This window comes from Canis aureus, chromosome 37 (assembly GCF_053574225.1).
Source record: "Canis aureus isolate CA01 chromosome 37, VMU_Caureus_v.1.0, whole genome shotgun sequence".
Lineage (NCBI taxonomy): Eukaryota > Metazoa > Chordata > Mammalia > Carnivora > Canidae > Canis > Canis aureus.
The window spans coordinates 19,962,971-19,981,929 of NC_135647.1; the positions used below are offsets into that span (position 1 = coordinate 19,962,971).

General features: G+C 41.8%; 1 long non-coding RNA gene across 1 annotated transcript; it reads right to left on the reverse strand.

Moving 5' to 3' along the window:
• Positions 1 to 3,969: 3,969 nt before the first annotated feature.
• LOC144306410 (uncharacterized) lies at positions 3,970 to 17,440 on the reverse strand. Its single transcript, XR_013373521.1, has 4 exons — positions 16,737 to 17,440; positions 16,353 to 16,550; positions 6,637 to 6,740; positions 3,970 to 5,733 (listed from the first exon to the last, which is right to left on the reverse strand). It is a non-coding gene; the product is annotated as an uncharacterized LOC144306410 (long non-coding RNA).
• Between the last annotated feature and the right edge of the window lie 1,519 nt (positions 17,441 to 18,959).

Genomic DNA, 18,959 nt, shown 5'->3' on the forward strand with positions numbered 1-18,959 from the left:
AACCTGGAAGGTGGCACGAACACAAAGAAAAATCCAGAAGAAGCTCTCTGGTTCAGATTTGAGGAGTGGATAAGGGATCTCATAATGCTAACAGGAAGTGGGAAAATCCCCATATTTTCCCTCTTTTCTCCATTCTTTTTCATTTCAGCCTCTAAGCAAGTAGGAACAGTGATAACAATGGGAGCCCCAAAACTGTGTGGGAGGGGAAAACTTCCTCACCAGTCGGGAAAAGTTGTGGTGCCAAGAAGGTGGGCTGAACTATTGTTATTGTTTTTTAAACTTTCTTTCATTGCTTGGTCACAGGCATAACTTCAGTTGCACCAACTGTGTGTTAGATTGAGTAAATAAATCCCCACACTCTGGCTGGAGACTGAAAAGACCAGAAAATATTGGGGAGATCATGGAGAGGAAGGAGCTCAGGAAAGCAATTTTATAAAGTTGTTTTTGAACTTCTGGACTCACCCCTGGTCTGCACATGAATGGCTCTGAACCTAAACAGAATGTCACAGACTTTGAGAATTGACCCTTTGGATACACCACAGCCCAGCACTCAGACTGCCTACTGGATGACACACATGTGGGAAACATCTGAATAATGTTTCAAAAGCTTTGACAATGGTACTGATCCTTAAACCACATGGGCAGAAGGCTGCTCCAAAATTGTAGCCTGAACCCAACAAAGCCTGCTAAACAGTTTCCCTGCTTAAACAAAGCCATCAACATTCCCCATAGGTTTGAAATAAGACTGGAGTCTTATAACATAAAACCCAAAATATCCAAGAAATAATCTAAAATTACTTAGCATACAAAGAACTGGGAAAATTTTAACTTGCATGGGAGAAGATCCAACAGGTGCCAAAGCCATGATGTCACAGATATTGGAATTATCTCACAGACTTTAAAGCAGCAATTATAAGAATGCTCCAAGAAGTAATGGCAAACCCTCTTGAAATGAGTGAAAGGGTAGAAAGTCTCAGCAAACAAAAAATACTAAATAGTGAAAAGAACCAAATGAGAATTATAAAAATGAAAAATATAGTAACCAAAATTTTAAAAACTAAGTGGGCTTCATGGAAATAAGAGAAAAGAGCCAATGAACTTGAAGACAGATGAATAGAAATGTCTGAATAGCTGAATTTTCAGCTTCTGACATTCAAAATTGATATCTCCAGCCTGACAATAGGTTTTGGTAAAGGAAAAAATGATACTTTTTTTTAGCATCTCAAGAACCATGCCTGGTTGGGAGGGGTTCCATTCATTCCATAGTTTAGAAAAGATGCCTTAATTGTGCATCATGTGCTCGCTGCTGCTTTGGTTGCACAGCTTGCTGCTCTGGGTAGCAGAACTAGGGAAAATCCATTCTTCTCTATCCTGGAAGATGATGAAAGAAAAAATAGTGAAAAGGAGGCAGGAAATATGTTGCAATTTTCTCTGCTTATGCTGGGGATTATTTAGAGTGTTAGAGTGTGAGAGATGGATTGGATCTGGTTTTGTATCAGCTCTTTAGAGCTAACTGTTAAAATTTCAGGAATTTTGCAGGGGTGCCTGGGTGGCTCAGGTCCTGATCCCAGGATCTTCGGATCAAGTCTCACATTGGGCTCCCCGCAGGGAGCCTGCTTCTCCCTCTGCCTATGTCTCTGCCTCTCTCTCTGTGTCTCTCATGAATAAATAAACAAAATCTTTAAAAAAATTTCAGGAATTTTGCAAAGTTGATTGTTAAAATAGTTTGCAGCTTGAAATTGGACATGGTAGGGATATCTGTACCATGATAATTGGCAAATACTTCAAATTCCTGGAGAGCTTGTTGTTAATTACCAGTATAGTACTTAGATAGATCAAAGGAATATGGGGGGCAGAGGGTGGGGCATGCTTTCCCCCTTCACCGTTTGGAACCCTGGAGGAGAATGCCATGCAGGGATTATACTAGCAGAGGGTGATCCAGCATGGTGGTATGACATGGTTGGACAGGGAAAAAAATCTGGTTGACACTCTCAACCCTAGCTAGTCTTTCAAACAGCATAAGTACTACTCTGAAAGTCATGGGCTGGCTGGTCCCCACCACAGAGCCTGGGGAGGGAACTCAGACTGAACGGAGGCTGAGTCAGTGGGAGGATTACAGAAATGGAATGGACCACAGGGTTATGAGGCACAGAAGTCATCAGCAGACTGGCAGATCCAACAGAGAAGATCAAACCACCTTAATGCCATATTGTCCAAGATACAATGGGGCTGAGTAGTTCCTGGATCCCTGAATCCCTTTACCCTGCCACCATGAGGTCACAGGAGGCCTCCTCCCCCATATACCAGGTACCACTTGAAAGAGGTGGGTGTGGCAGGAGAGGGACTGAGATATAAATCCCCCATGAATGAATACCAAAGAGACTGTTTAAGTCAGTACATCTAACTAAGATGGAAAATCAGTCATAATTAATTATCTTTCCTCTGCTACATGGTAGGTGGGAGCTCTCAGGAGGAAAACAGAATCAAGTATAGATCCAAAAGAAACAGACCACATTTTTTCTTCCTATTTGACTGGTAATGTAAATTTGCTACCGAGCAACACTTGGAAAATAAATGAATAGCATGGCTTGTGTGTATCCAAATGTATAATTCATGATTTTTTTTCATTTTTAAAGCTCAATCATTCTTTGCAAACTGAGGTTTGACTTCACCTTTATTTTGTAGTTGGAAAAGAGGAGGCTAGAGCATATTACAGTTGAGAGATTTGAAGACAAAAAGAGACTTTATCTTGGGTCCCTCTCCATGATGTGGGGCTTTGCTGTCAGGCTGGTAAATCCAGAGACCAAATTTTTATCATTTATCCATGGAATAACCAGGATCAGAGGAAGTGGTTTATTTTCAACTCAGGAGAGATGAATTTGTAAAAAATACTGAGTTTATTTAGTTGCCTTGAAATACGTAACTGCCAGTGAGCTAGAGTGCCCCAGCACATAGGTTATTAGAGCCAGAAAGATAGCTGAGATCATTTAGTCCAGGAAACTGTGATCCAGAAAGCTAAAAACACATACTCAATAAATGAGGCAGCTCGTCCATCATCCGTGGTCTGGTTGGAACTCAAACTCTGACCTCACTCCCATTTTATATAAGGACTCCAGGATTCTACTCCACTTCTACTTTTGCAGAAAAGTCTATGTGAAGAATCACATCACAGTTGGAACACTGCTTAACAGTCCTGCAGTTAGAACGAGAGCCTCATTCCACTTGCCAAACACGTGGGAATCTCCCGTGGGCCCATCTTTCAGATACACAGATGCTGATTCTCTGCTTCTTTTTTTCTACACTCCATGAAAAAAGACCCTTAGGTCTTTCCTCAGGCCATAAACAGTTAGTTAGGGCATATTATCTTTGAGCGACATGCTAAGCCCAATACACAGTTATGACTGGATCAAAATGTATCCCAAGTCTTGTAGTAACAATAATAATGGGTGGTGATAGGTCTCATTATTGGGCATTTGCTGTATACACATCAAGTATGGGCATTGAGTACTTTACAGGTGTTACCTTTTTATTGGCAGACTTTACAGCAGCTCTAGGGGTTTACTAGTTTCTACCTTATAATGTGTTTTTCCCCCCCACATGGCCCCTATGGCTTGTGTGGAACTGTGTGGCTAATGGGCCACCATCAGCTGCCATGCTCTGTGTGGTTCCCTCAATATGCCATCTCTTCTCTTCTACCCTCCAGGGACCCCACACGCCTGTGTCTTGGAGGGCTTTGAGAGCCTTTGGAATTCTTGGGGGGGGATCCCTGGGTGGCGCAGCGGTTTGGCGCCTGCCTTTGGCCCAGGGCGCGATCCTGGAGACCCAGGATCGAATCCCACGTCAGGCTCCCGGTGCATGGAGCCTGCTTCTCCCTCTGCCTATGTCTCTGCCTCTCTCTCTCTCTCTGTATGACTATCATAAATAAAATAAAATAAAATAAAGTTTAAAAAAAAAAAAAAGAAATGGAATTCTTGGGGGGCAGACCTGGACTCTGTCCAGCACATAATTTCTTTTTTACAAGGGTTCGATTCTCCGTGTCAGCTTATATGCAAGGCTGGTGAGCTGCTTGAGAGAGATGTGTGTTTCGTTTTCAACAAGAAGGGAAGAATAAAGGCACAAAGAATTGGAAACGTTTAAGAGAAACGTAATCTTCTAGAGATACAAACACATTACAGAGAAGCGCACATAAGTGGTTGAGAGTTATAGTCTACACCTGTGTGGTCCCTTCACAAGAACAAATGGCAGGCAAATCTTGTGTTGCCCTGGATTCTGAGAAAGGTGGGCTGGTGGTATGGAGAAGCTATGGCAACTGGTACTTATTGGGCAGCTGGCCATCAAAGAACTTCTGACAAGCTGATTAGAATGGGAGATGTGGGGTGGGGGTGAGGGGATGTGACAAAATAAAAAGGAAGAACATCCTGGCCTGGACTCCAAGAAAGAGGACGGCATGCTGGGGATAGCCTGGGATGGAATGCTGGAGACAGCCTGGCCCCTTTGTGCCGTCTCTCCCTGGTCTGACACCGTTTAGATAAATACAAGCTTGGGAACTAGGAGAGCTGATAAATGCAAAGAATTGAGCAAAACACAGTACACTTTCATCAGAGCCTCTCTGGTTGGTATTTCTGTTTCATTTTTTCATGATCGGAACTTTATAAAAATCCACAAAGACCTTTGTTTTAAACTGTGGTAAAATATACATAACATAAAATTTGTCATCCTAACTGCTCATTCAATGGCATTAAGTACCTTCACACTGTTGTGCAGCCATCACCACCATCCATCTCCAGAACTTTGTCACTTTCCCTGAAACCGAAGCTTTGTCCCCATGAAACACTAACTCATTTCACCTGCCACTAGTCCTTGTCAACCACCATTCCACTTTCTGTCTCTAAAAATTGACAACTCTAAGTAATGCATATAAGTGGAATCATGCAGTATTCATCCTCCTGTAACTGGCTTATTTCAATTCACATATCTTCAAGGTTCATCCATGTTATAGCCTGTGTCAGGATTCCCTTCTTTTTAAAGTTGAAGAATCCTTTGTATGTATAGACCACACTTTTTCATCCATTCATCCGTCAATGGACACTTGGGTTTTTTCCACCTTTTGGCTGTTGTGAATAATGCTGCAATGAATATGGGTTTACACGTATCTATTTGAATCCCCGCTTTCAATTTTTTTTAGTACACATTTAGGAAGGAAATTGCTGGATCGTGTGGTAATTCTGTTTTTAATTTTTTGAGGAACTGCTCTAGGATGCATAAATACTTTTACACTGACCCTGCCAGCTCAGACAAACTCATTATCTCTCTGTAACTAACTATGAATGATTCAAGATTATTAGGGGTTTGCTGTTACTTGGTAGTGCTGGGTTTGAATATTTTGATTTGGCATAGGGTTTATTTAATTTTTAATTTTTTTTCATGGAAAGGGTCTTTCTGAAGTCAGCCCCTCCTTTGGGAGCTTGGGTGTGTCCTTCAGTCTGGTTTGATGAGGAAGACAGAGTAAGAATCCCCAAAGACGTCTCTGTCTTAATCCCCAGAATCTGTTGTGTTATATGGTAAAAAGGACTTTGTAGGTGTGATTAAGAACCTTGAGATGAAAATTAAAAAAAAAAAAAGAACCTTGAGATGTAGAGATCATCCTAGATTATCCAGGTGGGTCCAATGTGATCACGGGAGTCCCTTAAAGAGGACAAGAGAAGTAGGAGAAACTCCAAGGAAGATGTGATTCTGGAAGAAAGACACAGAGGCAACATTTTAAAGATGGAGAGAGAGACATTTGTGAGCCAGAGAATGTGGCTGGCTGAAGAGCAAGGGAATACATTCTTCCCTGGAACCTGCAGAAGGAACACAAGGCAGTATTCACCTTGGTTTTAGACCTGGAGGCCCATTACTGACTTTTGACCTCTGGAACTGGAAGATAGTACATTAGGGTTGTGCAAACCAGTATGTTTGTGGTGATTTAGCGCAGCAGAGGCAGGAGACTAATACATGTGTGGACTGTTGGGTCCTGTGTTCACAAGTTTGTCCTTTCCCTTTTGTTCTTGCCTATAAACCAGAAGTGCCCTGAGAGCAAACACTGCACCCACCTTGTTCATGCAGTGATCCTGCCTCTATCCGAGGGCCTGGTGGGAGAGGCATGATGAACACTCGGTGAAGAAACACGGCTGAATAGGTTACAAGTATGTCGGCAGAATAGGGAGGAAGGGCAAGCCAGGCCCAGGCAGGACTCCACGCTGCCCCCAAAGCACGAGGGCAGTAAGGCTGTACCCTCACGTAGCTTCAGGAACTTGGGCAACAGCCCTGGTTGGAGGCTGACACTCTGCCCCACTTAATATGCCTGGTCTCCATACTTTATCAAAAATGTAGTTCTGCTAAGAATAGCTTTCTGAAATTACTGACTGGGTACCAGTTTCAGTCATCATAATTGGATAATTGATTTTAACCTCTTTGTACTTGATTTAAAAAGTCTTTTAAAGAGGGATAGTATTAGTTCACAGGGTCATGGTGACTTTTAAATGATCTAATTCATAAGAAATTATGTAGCACAGTCATCTTAAAAGCAAGCCTATAATAAGACCTGAAAAAACCGTTTCAGATAAATCCAAAGTCAACGTGCTCAAGGCCACTTACTCTCAGTGAAATATTCTCCCTTTTTCACTCTTTTTGGGATATTTGAACACATTTGTTTACTTGCTTTGCCATCAGTCAGGGATCTTCCTTCTCTGTTTTCTTTCCTTTGGAAAAAGAGAAAAAGAGGGAGAGGTGGGTGGCAAATCATTTTAGGAATATGAAGTTCAAGAGGGCCAAGATCTTCCCTTTCTGCATTTCACTGATAAGAGATATTTTCCTGTCCCATTACCAGAGTTTGAATCTGTTCCCAGCTTCAGTTAAAGGGACTGCTACCCTTACAAAGAACAAAGCATCTTGAGAAAAAATTTAAACAATGCCTTTGAACACATTATTATCGTGCTAATGTCTGCCAAAATTTCAGGATCAAAGAAATCTGAAAAGATTTATACAATGGTGAAAACTTTGTGAAAAATGTTAGTTAATGGAGAAGCCATGTCAAGTATTAAACATTTATGGTTCCATTCTTTTTTTCTTGCGCACTAAGGAAAATAGACTCAGAATAAACTTATTTTAATTTTTTTCAAATTAAAAAATGTGGTGAACAATACATAATATACACTTTTAGCCATTTTTAAGTTTCAGTGGCATGAACTACATTCACTTTGTTGTATAACCATTACCACTGTCCATCTCCAGAATTTTTTTAACCAAACACACTTTTGGATTTTAAGATACAAGTTGCATCAGTGGATTTAGGGTCCATATTATCTCCCAGTCTGTACATAGAATTGTTCTAATATTCTATATAAATATGTGTTTGCATGTGAACAGTTACAAATGACGCAAAGAAAGATGGGAAGAGAAGAGAAAATATGTATTGAATGCCTACTAAGCCCTACATGTTGAGTATTTCACACAAGGACCTGTGAAGCAGAAATTGTTACCCATTTTACAGAAGGGGAGACAGAAAAATTAAGTAGCTTGCCCATGGTCACATAGACCGGAAATGATGTTGCTGGTGCTTAATCCTGATCTGTTTTCTGGCACCACACTCTCAAGTTTAGACCATCTTAAGCACAAAGGAAAGAAGGAAAGCGGTTTGGGTAAGATACAGACTTTGGGACTGTTGTTAAGTTTCTAGTTGTTGAAAGATCCTTCCAGGGTCACCTGGGTAGCTCAATTGGTTAAGGACTGACTCCTGACTTCAGCTCAGGTCATGATCTCAGGGTTGTGAGATTGAACCCCCTGTTGGGCTCTGCACTGGGGGTGGAGCCTGCTTAAGATTCTCTCTTTCCCTTTGCCCCTCCCCACCTCTCTGTTTCTCTTTAAAATTAACAAACTGTGGAAGGAGCCTCGGTGTCCATCGAAAGATGAATGGATAAAGAAGATGTGGTTTATGTATATAATGGAATATTCCTCAGCCATTAGAAATGACAAATACCCACCATTTGCTTCAACGTGGATGGAACTGGAGGGTATTATGCTGAGTGAAGTAAGTCAATTGGAGAAGGACAAACATTATATGTTCTCATTCATGTGGGGAATATAAATAATAGTGAAAGGGAATATAAGGGAAGGGAGAAGAAGTGTGTGAGAAATATCAGAAAGGGAGACAGAACATGAAGACTCCTAACCCTGGGAAACGAACTAGGGGTGGTGGAAGGGGAGGAGGGCAGGGGGTGGGGGTGAATGGGTGACGGGCACTGAGGGGGACACTTGACGGGATGAGCACTGGGTGTTATTTTGTATATTGGCGAATTGAACACCAATAAAAAATAAATTTATTATAAAAAAATTAACAAATAAATAAATAAAAAAGAACCTTCCAAAAAGTGTGGATTTTGCTTTGTTGGAGATTTTTAAGGACTCAAGATGCAACTCTTTTCCTGTCCCTGGTATCCTTTGATTGAAGATCTCTAGAGGATTTCTGTGGTTTATGGTTACATGTAACATACCCCTTTGTTACATGTCATTGTGAAATGGTGACAATAAGGACAAAGATGGGGAAGGGACAGATGAGCAAGCTAGCGGCAGTGGAATAGTATGTCAGAGAGGAGGATGTCTGGGCTGGGCTGCTGCTCCTGGATATTCCTGTTTTGCTCAGAGTATCATATCAGAGCTGGAGGAAGGGGTGCTGGAAAGGAAACAGATGGCTTCTTCATGAACACAAGGATGAGTGGACTTTGCTAGAAAAGTTTCACCCTCCTGGATGAGTTGGAGATTCATGGCTCATTTCTAGGTGAAATCTGGTGCTGTCCCTGAGGCTCCTTCTCAGGAGGATGTAGTTAGAGTCATATCATGATATGATGTTAGCTAATTTTTGTCAGTCTGTACTAGATAGATACTATATGATAATCATTTTTCTTGTAGTACATCTCCAAATGACACAAACACTGGTTCTGTCATCATCTCTATTTAACATCATCTCTATTTAACCTTGACACCCTGACTGGTACTGAAGCCACATGCACAAAGGTACTAAACTCATTGCTACCTTGTGCTCTCCCACAGAGTCTAAGTTTGCAGTATCATGAATAATGAGAATTATACTACCTACTGCATGGGGTTTCTACGAGGATTAAGTAAAATCACCACATGGAAATGTTGGCTAAATAATAGGCACATATCACAGATTTCATGAATTGTAGCCTCTCAAATGATGTGTTGAAATCCAAAACCCCAGGGCCTTAGAATATGGCGTTATTTGGAAATAGGGTGTTTACAGAGGTAATCAAATTCAAATGTGATCATTAGAGCAGGGCTAAATCCGAAATGATTGGTGTCCTTATAAAAGGGAAAATTTGGATTAGAGAGACAGACACAGAGGGAAGATGATGGAAAGACATGCAGGGAGAGACCCGTGAAGACAGAGGATTGAAGCTAGAGAAGGCCTGGGAGCTACCAGAAGCTAGGAGAAACACAGACTGGCTCTTCCCCAGCACCTTCAGAGGGAGCGCGGCCCTGACAGTATCTTGATTTTGGACCTTTGGCCTCTAGAACTGTGAGACAATACATTTCTGTTGCTTGTGGTACTTTTGTTAGAGCGGGCCTAGCAAACCAATACAGTGCACAATCAACATTATTTTTCTTCCTTAGACCTTTCATTTTACAAATATTTTAAGCCAAGCAAAGGTGAATAAGTCCTTGTTTCTGCTCCCATATTGCTTATACCTCATTAGGACAGACAGAAAGTAAAGAAGTAATTATAGGAGAATGTGGTCAGAATGGTCAAGGCAAGGAGACGGTGCTAGAGGAGCCTCTTTAACCTAGCCTGGGCATCAGAGATGGAAAACTTGGAGGCAGTGATATCCCCAAAATGATGAAATAGTGGCATTTTAGATAAGGATAAGGCTGTCACAGAACGAGGATGTCAACAACTTTTTTTGTTGTTATAATGGAAAAATCTCAGTTCTAAGTTGATAGGAAAAGTGACAGGGACAAGCAAGATTAGAGGGAAGCCCATGTATTTGTTTCACTTAGCAGTTTTGCCTCCAGAATAACTTTCAGCTGGGGTGGCTCCTTATTAAGTTTGGTTATTAGTAGTGCTGAATGGGGACTAGGGTAGGGTGGAATGATGATGAGATCAGGCACCATTAATCAACAGGCCGAGACCGATGTCTCTTGTGAGGCAAAATATTCCCTTTACTTATCTCTCTGTCTTCAACACATGCCATGTAATGGGAAAAGATTCCAAAGCATGGCCTGTACCACTGGGTAAGGTTGCATAGGTTGTGGACTGCACAAAAGAACACAGAGGACTGAAATCCTGTGTGTGGCCACTAACCAAGCCATGTTTTTGGGCATAGACCTATGTCTACCCAAAAGGTGAGCTTTCCTTTGCTTTGCACAGAAGCATCATCCTCTTACCAAGTCATATGACACTGATTCTGGTTTCACCAGAGTGGGAACCTTTATATAATCATATATAATTTTTTATAATCACATGTAATGGATGCCACCAATCCCCATGGTAGTCCCAAGCATAGCATTTGATCTTGCTAACATGACAAGGCATCTGTTCCTTTGAAACAAAGCTTGCTGTACATGCTGGAAGGCTGCCCAAGGAGTCCTTGCTACACAGTTAGAGACCGGATCCACAGCAACTCTGTCTTCTCATCTCATTAGCTAAATTACTACCTCTCAGTTATCTTGCTAGTTTGAACCTTTACTATATGGCTTCTGGCTCATGCCCCTGATCTTGAGACCATATCTGATTTTTGTGGGGTCTAAAGAGGAAAGGACATAATAAACCTCTAAGCAGTCAGATAATAAATGTTAGTTATAAATACTATCTGCACAGTCAGGACAGGGTTCTCCACAAACTTCATTCTTGTCATACACATGATTATAATGCTTTGTAAATCTCCCTGACTTTGGAGTTTCTTCTCCTCCAGATGCCATGGCATATTTTCTTTGTGAGTAAGGTAAATGGTTGCCATGCGGGTTGAGGGGTGTGCTCTAGGCCAGAACATAAACAGACAATAGGTTCTGATGCTACTGTCAGGAGGATGGTGAAGAAGGAACTCAACTCACAATAGGAACAATACACCTGTCTGTCTTCCAGCAGAGGGCAAAACAATAGTATGGGGCGGGGGGGTACGAAGGCTACAAGTAGATCCAAATGGAGTTCCAGATGTCAGTGGAGAAACAGAAGGCGCTGGCGTGGGATCACATGGTAAGGAGATGTGATTCCCATGTGGTTCTGGGGAAGGGAAACCCTGCCCACCAATAAAATTGGAATTCTTATGTCAGTCTGTGGATTCTCATATGAAGACTCTCTAAGAAACATGACTTAATTAAATATCAGTGACTGACTTAGCATTCCAGTTGTATGTTTTTTTAAAAAAAATTCAATTCAATTAATTAACATATGATGTATTATTGGTTTCAGAGGTAGAGGTCAGTGCTTCACCAGTCTTATATAACCCAGTCAGTGCTCCACTTGCATGTTACAGAACCTCTCCAGATTCTCTTTTTACCTGAATCTGGTTTCTTCTGGGTGCTATGTGTGTCAGCTCCAGAGCAACTCTTTGCTGTTTCATTCTTTACCACCCTCCACTGGCACTGTTGTCCAACCTCTTAAAGCTTCTGTTGTGTATTTCGGGGCACATGTTGCCATGCCCAAGCCTGGTTCTCTCTTCCCCCACTTTGTACTGGGTCCTTTCAGGTTTGTGGAGCAAGCCATGCGGTGTTCTACACAGTTGCCCATGTACCACACAGTCATTGGGCTCTACAAAAATGCCATGGATGCCCTGATTCCCCTATAAAGTCAGCTTCTGGATCAGCTTCTTTCTCCTTGACTCTTTGCCAGAAATCCAAGAGGCTGGGTGGGGAGAGGGGACATCAGATCCTCCTTTTGACTCTGTCTTTGCCCTCAAGAGCTTGGCCTCAACGTGATGCCAGCATCATGACTTCCACCCTGAAAATATCCAGAAGAGATGATACGGTGTCCTTTGGTACGGTGAGGATTGGGTTCTTTCCAAAGTTTGCTGATTTTTTAAATTACTTTTTTTTAAGAGCTGCTTTTCCAGCCTTGAAAGGCCTCTGGGAACAAGCTCCCTGAGAGCAAGAACAGGTGTGACCCATCTCAGCGGATGACTTCAGTGGCTTCTTTCTGATTCCAACATTCTGGGCACTTTGAATGTAGCTATGAAATATTAAAGTCAAAATGAATAGAATATTGGATAATGAAATCCAATTAAAGAATTTTACAAAACAAATAACTGCAGATAGACAGCCCTCAGGATATGGTTGTGATAGAGAAAGAATAACCCATAAATACAAGTGAATTTTTTTGCTACCTCAGGAGGTAACAGTGGGCAAATCCAACATGATCATTAAAAATGTCCAGGGAACAAGGCAGGGGTGATTATCACCTTTCTCTTCTCAATGACTCTAGATTTGACATTTGCCACTAGGTTGGTGCAATGAGTCATTCTGAAGAACTGCAGATGTAAGCCAAGTTGGGCTTGACACCAGGTGACCAATAGGGGAGTTTCTTCTTTTCTTTTCTTTTCTTTTCTTTTCTTTTCTTTTCTTTTCTTTCCTTTTCTTTTCTTTTCTTTTCTTTTTTTCTTTTCTTTTCTTTTCTTCTTTCTTTTTTCTTTTCTTTTCTTTTCTTTCTTTCTTTCTTTTCTTTTCTTCTTTTCTTTTTTTCTTTTCTTTTCTTTTTTCTTTTTTTCTTTTCTTTCTTTTCTTTTCTTTTTTTCTTTCTTTTCTTTTTCTTTTCTTTTCTTCTTTTTTTTCTTTTTCTTCTTTTGTTTTCTTTCTTGTTGAATATATTAACATAACATGGTATAAGTTTAAGATGCACAATGTGTTAACTTGAAACATTTATATACTGTAATATGATTGCCATGGTAATGATATTTAGCTCCTTTATCACATATAATTATCCTTTCTTCTAAGTGGTTCATATAATTAAGCATTAGTAGGAGGAGTTTCTGTGTTAAGCTTTCAGTTACTTCCATTTCATTACCAAAAATGAGGTAAGAAAAGGAAAGAAAAGATGTGCTGTGGTCTGTGTGTATCTCCCTTCCTCCCTCCCCAATTCATATGTTGTCACCTACCCCCAGGATGACAGTATTTGTAGGTGAATATTTGGGAGATAATTAGGTCATGAGAGTGGAGCCCTCATGAATGGGATTAGTGTCCTTATAGAAAGGACCCTGGAGAGCTCTATGGCCCCTCCGACCACATGAGAACATAGTGAGGAGACATCTGTCGGTGGTCCAAGAAGCTGGTTCTCACCAGACACTGTGAAAGTGCCAGCACCTTGATTTTCGAATTCCCAGCCTCCAGACCTGACCTGTGAGCAATACATTTCTGTTGCTTCTAAGCTCCTTATTCTATGATATTTTCATTACTACAGTCCAAAAGGTTGGAAACTGGAGGGGAAGTTACAAAGACCATGATCTTGGCTCCGGTGAACACTGTGGAACATGAGTATGACTCTGGGGCTCTGGAAAGCAAATGTGAGAAGAAAGCTGTAGGGCACAGAGCCAGGTGGCTTTGGGCTCTGTCCGTCTGGGCCTCCTGGCTGCTGTGGGCACTATGTCTGCCCCAAATTTCCTAGCACCTGCCGCTCATCATCCTCAAAACAGCTGCTCCCCCCACCTCACCCCCCTGCCTCTCCAGTCTCTGGTCCTCTCTCACTGAGTTTATTCAGATTTCCGTGCTGTCTTCCTTGTTCAGAGGCCCTTCTCAGGCTGCCACCCACTGTCTCTCCTTCCTTCATCCATCCCATCTGCAGGAACCTGGCACAGAACCCTGCCGTACTGGGCCAGCCCCATACTTTTGCCACTGAAGGGGAATCTGACAACAGGTCAAACATGAAAGGGGTGAGGGCATACTTCCTACCAGGGAGGGATGGAAAGGAGTTGCTCGGGAGGGTGACAAGTGGACCCTCTGACAGGGAGATGGGCTCGAACTGGAATCCGGGTTCACAGTCAGTTTCAATAAACCCTTGCTGACTCATTGATTTTCGGGGATCACAGCTAAACATTAATGGAAAAGCCTGTGCTCAGGTGAAAGTCTCTTTTATTTTCTACCTTATTTCATCTAAAATTGAATTCATCGCCTGATGACAGCAGAAATACAGTATGTGCCAGTCCTTTGGGAATGCAACACCAGGTTGATAGCTGGGCAACCAGAGCTGAGACTGCTTCCTTCACGAGCACCAGGGTCTGTAATCCCCTCCATCCTTTGAGGGCCAGCTCATGACTTCTTCCACCACAAAGCCAACCCATACATTCTCCCCATGAAGCCACAGTGTTTTGTTCCTCTGTCTCGTTACCTACCCTAGGCTACACATCATAAAATATTTTTGATACCTTTCTTCTTTTCTTTTCCTAAAATATAAGCTGATGGTGGACAGGAATTATGTATTGTTCATTTTTATATTTTACGTACTGTGCTTAATACAGTGGTCAGCAAGTAGTTGGTGCTGGATAAATACTTACTGTTGGAAGAAAGGAAGGAAAGAAGAGAGGAAAGAAAGGAATTGAGAAAGTGAGAAAGCCAGGCTGTCCTGGTCTATTCATCCAATGCATCCAGATGGGTTTGAAAGTGAATGACCAATGGATTTTTTTTTTTTTTTTTTTTTTTTTTTTTTTTTTTGCTTGTTGCTGAAGAGCAGAGTGGAATTCCTCCAAATTATGAAACTCAGTAGTTCCTGATACTCCTTAAACATTCATGGTCTTTTATTTTTTTCTTTCCTCCTGTGCTCTCATCAATGAATTAATCGAACTCCTTACTAGCCCACCTTTGTTTTTAGCCTGTTTGCTGCTTAACAAATCATGCAAGCCCGCAATTAAACCCATAAAGTGCTTCCTATTATGTGACCTCCAACCAGACAACCAGGGGCAGCATCAACCACCAATAGCCAGGTTTGGAGTCAGAACAATTTGAATCCCAGCCCACTGAGCTCATGAGCCGGGGCCTGGTTACCCGTCATCTGTCACACCAACTTTCTTGGGTTGCCGTATCGCTCAACCACGGGGCTGTTCCTGAGTTAGGGAAAGTGCCTGTGTATGTGTCAATGCCTGGCACATGGCAAATGCTCAAATAATTGTTAGCTTTCAAACAACTGTATTATTGTTTTTGTCACTGTTGTTCTGACTTCCCAGATGTTGTCTTTCTAACCATGCACTTTAATCAGTGATAGTTTACCTTTATGAGGAAACCTGATTATACGTATCCTTTGATCATTTCAGTAATATGCTCTGGGCCCTTCTCAATTTTTCTTTCACCATTTCTGAATAGAAGAAAAGGAGGGGAAGCCACGATCGAATGGTACAGCCTTTTGTAGTATGGATGTCTTCTCTGTCGAGACCCAGGTTGGGTTTCAGGGAGCCCATAGAAATATCAACTAGGGGGTAGAAATCACTGTTTTCAGCTGAACTAAGATCAGTGCATATGTTCTTTTCCGCAGGAGAGAGGAGACCAAGATGCTGGAGGAAAGGATTTGGTTTTGTCACACATTTGAAAGGAAAGCTGGGTGAGAGGGTCGAGAGAGGGAAAAAATAAAAAGTTCAGGCTGGTACATCTGAAGGCAGCCCAAGGCTTCAGTTCCAAATGGAGCCATTGGAGCTGTTTACAAATTGGAGGTAAAATCGTGCTTTCCCATTTCCCCTAAAACCTCTGCTTACCACTTGCCAGAGAAAATGAGCAGGAAATTAGACAGAGGAACTCATTTTGCTGACTGAGAAAAATGCAGTTGATTCAACTCTGAAATTGAACCACTGAGATGATAAACTCTCTCCCTAACAAATCCGGGTTAGAATCAGGATGTGGCCCTTTCCTTCTCTCACCAGCTATTTTGGGTTATTTTTGCTGAAAGCAGATGTAATTGTTAAATGTGCAGATGTTACATTTAGTTCTTCCCGTCTTGGTTGTGTATCTTTTTTTTTTTTTTTCTTTTCTTTTTTTATAAGAAACAAGTTTAATTAACGATGACACATACTTTCTTTCCTAGGGCCTGTCTGGCCTGGTTTATAATGTTTCTGTTTGGGGTGGGGGGCGGGTGGGGACTTGGATCTGAACGTTTCTCTGACATCCTCTTCAGAGTTCAGGGTTCCAGTAGGGAGCTCTGTGAACATACCCTGTCCGTTCTTCCTTAGAAGAAATCAAGATGCCAAGGAACCACTTTAGCACTTAAAAAGGAATGTGGGCTTATGGGTGAAGGCAGGGCTCAGAGATCGTTGGCCTCTGAGATGTAGGAGGGACCAGAGAGGCAAATTAGAGAACAGAGCTTTGGCTCCAAGGTGAATACCTACCTCTTATGGAGAGAGTGGTCTGTATCCTCCCAAAGTCACAGGGAAATCTTAGCTCCCAGTGTGATGATATTTGGACGTGAAGCTTTTGGGAGGTGATTGGGTCATGAGGGTGGAGCCCTTTGGGATGAGATTAATGCCTCTATGACAAAGGTCCTGGAGAGCTGCCTTGCACCTCCTCCACATGCAAGAACAGAGCTCCTGTAAACCGGGAAGCAGAGACTCATCACACATTGAATCTGCCAGCACCTTGATTTTGGACTCCCCAACCTCCCAAACTGTGGCAAATGAATGTCTATTGTTTATAAAGCACTCAGGCCACGGTATTCTTGTCATTGCAGCCCAGAGGAGTTAGGTAGGCACCACCTCAGCAGAATAATAACTCACTTTTATTGAGATGTATGCCAGGCACTGTTCTGAGTGCTTGCCATGCATCCTCTCATTTAATTCTCATTTCTTCTGTAAGGAGGGTATTATTGCTGGGACACCTGCAGGTGAACAAGCCAAGGTGTGAGAATCAAGTCACTCTGTTCGCAGAGAGGGAGAGTTAGAACTGCAGGCAGGGCTGGCCTGTCTAATTCCAGACATGTTCCCATCATCTTTCCCAATTTTCTCCCTTTCTCCCTTTCCAAGTCCCCCAGTTTCCACTTAGGGACAAGTGTGGTTCCAGTGGGGCTAATGCCAATCCAGCGCAGGGTCGGGTTGCCTGACCTAGGCTAAGCCAATCAGTGTGGAACCAAAGGGACTGGTCGGGAGTGTCATGTGACCCAATCGTAGCTCTCAGGATGAATGCAGGGCTTGGGGACAAAGGTGTCTCTCTCCTTTGGTAGCTGGACCAGTGTGAAACAATTTGCTCTTATAGGAGAGACTGTCTGAGGATGAAACCAATATTCAGGGAGGCCAGAGGTGCAAGAATCACAGAGAAATAGAGGTGAAGCACTGATGACAAGTGTGAACCTCTGTAGCAAACCGAGGGTGATGCCAGAGACGTGTGGGAGCTCAGCAATCACAGAGGCCAAGGAGGTCCCTGTATGTGGAATGTCGGTTGACGGTGTGTTCCTTACGTCCAAACATTTTAACTGATGTGATCACACTGCCCAAGTCAATCTTTAGCTTTCTGCCTGGGCCCTATCTAGTCTTGGGCACTGGTATTTCCTTCATTTTATATATATATATATATATATACACACACACACATACACATATATATAATTTAAATTTATATTTATATAAATATAAAGGTATATGTATAAAATATATATTTAGATAAATATTTATATAATATATAAATTTATATTACATTGATATAACTTATATAAATTTATATTATATATCATTTATATATTATTTTATATTTATATGTTTTATATTTATATATATTTTTATATTTATATAAGATATATATATATATATATATATATATATATGGACCCTGGAACAATACACACAGATACATCCACACACACAATTAACCATCGAACAACATGGGTTTGAACTGTGAGAGTCCGCTTACATGCTGACGTTTTTCAATACAGTGCAGTATTGTAAATGTATTCTCTCTTCCTTATGTTTTCTTCACATTTTCTTTTCTCTAGCTTACTTTACTGTAAGAATACAATATTTCATAAATAGAACATGAAAAAATGCGTGTTAGCTGACTGTGTGATTGGAAAGGCTTCTGGTCAACAGTAGACTCTTAGTTAAGCTTTTATTTATTTATTTATTTATTTATTTATTTATTTATTTATGTAGTTAGGTTTTTAGAGTCAAAAGTCATATGTGGATTTTCAGTTGAACGAGGGCTTGATGCCTTTAACGTCCGTGGTGTTCAAGGGTTAACTATACATGTAGATACAGGGAGTTTCCTCTACAATATAAGGAGAGGGGGGATCCCTGGGTGGCTCAGTGGTTTAGTGCCCCCTTCGGCCCAGAGCCTGATCCTGGAGACCCAGGATCGAGTCCCACGTCGGGCTCCCTGCATGGAGCCTACTTCTCCCTCTGCCTGTGTCTCTTCCTCTCTCTCTCTCTCTCTCTGTCTCAATCTCTCTCATAAATAAATAAAATCTTTTTTTAAAAAAATAAGGAGAGGACTATGGATGCCCAAATGACTGGAGCTGTCTGATTTCCACAGGAGATTTTTGGGAACATAGCATCATCTCGAATCAAACTGAGTTGGTTTTTTTGTTTTTGTTTTTAAAGGAAGTCTATTGAGGAGAAATGTTTAGAATATTTTATAGTGATTTTGAAACAGCAGCAACTCTCCTTATGAGAAAATGAGACATAATCTAAGTTGTCATGCGCCCACCTCACTTGGCCTGCCAAGCCGCCCCGCCCGGAGGGACCCAGCCCTGCCTCCCCCTCCCTGCCTCCCCCTCCCCGCCTCCCCCTCCCCGATGGCTGCTCCAAACTTCATCTTCTTTTACGGTGCTTGCCAGAGTGTCACGTAGCAGTAATGATTCTGGCATTTCTCCTGCCAAGACGGATGGAGCCAGTGAAAAACATTCTCAACTTGCAGGAGTGAGACTCATAGTGAAATTTAAGGCCCTTGATGGGACATTAAGGACAAACACACCTTGGGACAGAGAAATACTTTCTTTTCCTCTCAAATCA